At 48.9% G+C, this 2,500-nt stretch overlaps 9 non-coding genes across 9 annotated transcripts; all 9 read right to left on the bottom strand.

Annotated features, from left to right (window-relative positions):
• Nucleotides 1–152: 152 nt before the first annotated feature.
• Nucleotides 153–226, bottom strand: TRNAV-CAC (transfer RNA valine (anticodon CAC)). Its single transcript has one exon. It is a non-coding gene; the product is annotated as a tRNA-Val (tRNA).
• A 310-nt stretch (nt 227–536) lies between these two features.
• TRNAV-UAC (transfer RNA valine (anticodon UAC)) lies at nt 537–609 on the bottom strand. The gene has a single exon. It is a non-coding gene; the product is annotated as a tRNA-Val (tRNA).
• Nucleotides 610–905: 296 nt separating this feature from the next.
• On the bottom strand, nt 906–978 carry TRNAV-CAC (transfer RNA valine (anticodon CAC)). Its single transcript has one exon. It is a non-coding gene; the product is annotated as a tRNA-Val (tRNA).
• A 125-nt stretch (nt 979–1,103) lies between these two features.
• On the bottom strand, nt 1,104–1,176 carry TRNAV-AAC (transfer RNA valine (anticodon AAC)). The gene has a single exon. It is a non-coding gene; the product is annotated as a tRNA-Val (tRNA).
• A 112-nt stretch (nt 1,177–1,288) lies between these two features.
• On the bottom strand, nt 1,289–1,361 carry TRNAV-UAC (transfer RNA valine (anticodon UAC)). Its single transcript has one exon. It is a non-coding gene; the product is annotated as a tRNA-Val (tRNA).
• Nucleotides 1,362–1,473: 112 nt separating this feature from the next.
• TRNAV-UAC (transfer RNA valine (anticodon UAC)) lies at nt 1,474–1,546 on the bottom strand. Its single transcript has one exon. It is a non-coding gene; the product is annotated as a tRNA-Val (tRNA).
• Nucleotides 1,547–1,855: 309 nt separating this feature from the next.
• Nucleotides 1,856–1,928, bottom strand: TRNAV-AAC (transfer RNA valine (anticodon AAC)). Its single transcript has one exon. It is a non-coding gene; the product is annotated as a tRNA-Val (tRNA).
• A 112-nt stretch (nt 1,929–2,040) lies between these two features.
• On the bottom strand, nt 2,041–2,113 carry TRNAV-UAC (transfer RNA valine (anticodon UAC)). Its single transcript has one exon. It is a non-coding gene; the product is annotated as a tRNA-Val (tRNA).
• Nucleotides 2,114–2,422: 309 nt separating this feature from the next.
• Nucleotides 2,423–2,495, bottom strand: TRNAV-AAC (transfer RNA valine (anticodon AAC)). Its single transcript has one exon. It is a non-coding gene; the product is annotated as a tRNA-Val (tRNA).
• Nucleotides 2,496–2,500: the final 5 nt, after the last annotated feature.

The following is a 2,500-nucleotide window of genomic DNA, read 5'->3' as shown; positions in this document are numbered from 1 at the left end:
CGCGTGTAAGGCGAACGTGATAAGCACTACACTACAGAAACTGGCACGACATGCACACTACTGCTTTTGCAAGCAAGTGAAAGGACTGGGGTCTAGAACGATAATTTGAAGAGTACGTATGGCCGATTTCAGAAACAAAAGCTGCAATGCTTTGTTTCTGCCCGGTTTCGAACCGGGGGACCTCTCGCGTGTGAGGCGAACGTGATAACCACTACACTACAGAAACTGGCACGAGATGCACACTACTGCTTTTGCAAGCAAGCGAAAGGACTTGAAGAAAAGACTGTAGTATGCCAGCAGGGTCTGAAGACCGAGTATGGACCAATTTCAAGAAAAGAAACTGCAAGTACATGTTTCTGCTCGGTTTCGAACCGGGGACCTTTCGCGTGTTAGGCGAACGTGATAACCACTACACTACAGAAACTAGCACGAGAAACAGACTGCTGCATTTGCAAGCAAGCGAAAGGACTGGGGTCTAGCACAAGATTCTGAAGAGCACGTATGGCCCGATTTCCGAAAAAAAAGCTGCTACGCTTTGCTTCTGCCCGGTTTCGAACCAGGGACCTTACGCGTGTAAGGCGAACGTGATAACCACTACACTACAGAAACTGGCACGAGATACACACTGCTGCTTTTGCAAGCAAGCGAAAGGACTGGGGTCTAGCACAAAAGTCTGAAGAGCACGTATGGCCCGATTTCCGAAAAAAAATCTGCTACGCTTTGCTTCTGCCCGGTTTCAAACCAGGAACCTTTCGCGTGTAAGGCGACCGTGATAATCACTACACTACAGAAACTGGCACGACATGCACACTACTGCTTTTGCAAGCAAGTGAAAGGACTGGGGTCTAGAACGATGATTTGAAGAGCACGTATGGCCGATTTCAGAAACAAAAGCTGCAATGCTTTGTTTCTGCCCGGTTTCGAACCGGGGACCTTTCGCGTGTGAGGCGAACGTGATAACCACTACACTACAGAAACTGGCACGCGATGCACACTACTGCTTTTGCAAGCAAGCAAAAGGACTTGAAGAAAAGACTGTGGTCTGCCAGCAGGGTCTGAAGACCGGGTATGGACCGATTTCAAGAAAAGAAACCGCAAGTACATGTTTCTGCCCGGTTTCGAACCGGGGACCTCTCGCGTGTTAGGCGAACGTGATAACCACTACACTACAGAAACTGGCACGAGATACACACTGCTGCTTTTGCAAGCAAGCGAAAGGACTGGGGTCTAGCACAAGAATCTGAAGAGCACGTATGGCCCGATTTCCGAAAAAAAAGCTGCTACACTTTGCTTCTGCCCGGTTTCGAACCAGGGACCTTTCGCGTGTAAGGCGAACGTGATAACCACTACACTACAGAAACTGGCACGACATGCACACTACTGCTTTTGCAAGCAAGTGAAAGGACTGGGGTCTAGAACGATGATTTGAAGAGCACGTATGGCCCGATTTCCGAAAAAAAAGCTGCTACGCTTTGCTTCTGCCCGGTTTCGAACCAGGGACCTTTCGCGTGTAAGGCGAACGTGATAACCACTACACTACAGAAACTGGCACGACATGTAAACTACTGCTTTTGCAAGCAAGTGAAAGGACTTGGGTCTAGAACGATGATTTGAAGAGCACGTATGGCCGATTTCAGAAACAAAAGCTGCAATGCTTTGTTTCTGCCCGGTTTCAAACCGGGGACCTTTCGCGTGTGAGGCGAACGTGATAACCACTACACTACAGAAATCGGCACGAGATGCACACTACTGCTTTTGCAAGCAAGCGAAAGGACTTGAAGAAAAGACTGTGGTCTACAAGCAGGGTCTGAAGACCGGGTATGGACCGATTTCAAGAAAAGAAACCGCAAGTACATGTTTCTGCCCGGTTTTGAACCGGGGACCTTTCGCGTGTTAGGCGAACGTGATAACCACTACACTACAGAAACTGGCACGAGATACACACTGCTGCTTTTGCAAGCAAGCGAAAGGACTGGGGTCTAGCACAAGAGTCTGAAGAGCACGTATGGCCCGATTTCCGAAAAAAAAGCTGCAACGCTTTGCTTCTGCCCGGTTTCGAACCAGGGACCTTTCGCGTGTAAGGCGAACGTGATAACCACTACACTACAGAAACTGGCACGACATGCACGCTACTGCTTTTGCAAGCAAGTGAAAGGACTGGGGTCTAGAACGATGATTTGAAGAGCACGTATGGCCGATTTCAGAAACAAAAGCTGCAATGCTTTGTTTCTGCCCTGTTTCGAACCGGGGACCTTTCGCGTGTGAGGCAAACGTGATAACCACTACACTATAGAAACTGGCACGAGATGCACACTACTGCTTTTGCAAGCAAGCGAAAGGACTTGAAGAAAAGACTGTGGTCTGCCAGCAGGGTCTGAAGACCGGGTATGGACCAATTTCAAGAAAAGAAACCGCAAGTACATGTTTCTGCCCGGTTTCGAACCGGGGACCTTTCGCGTGTTAGGCGAACGTGATAACCACTACACTACAGAAACTGGCA

Source organism: Leptodactylus fuscus, unplaced genomic scaffold, assembly GCF_031893055.1.
Source record: "Leptodactylus fuscus isolate aLepFus1 unplaced genomic scaffold, aLepFus1.hap2 HAP2_SCAFFOLD_242, whole genome shotgun sequence".
NCBI classification, from domain to species: Eukaryota; Metazoa; Chordata; class Amphibia; order Anura; family Leptodactylidae; genus Leptodactylus; species Leptodactylus fuscus.
The sequence above is the reverse complement of the archived record's forward strand: the minus strand, read 5'-3'. Positions and strand labels throughout refer to the sequence as shown.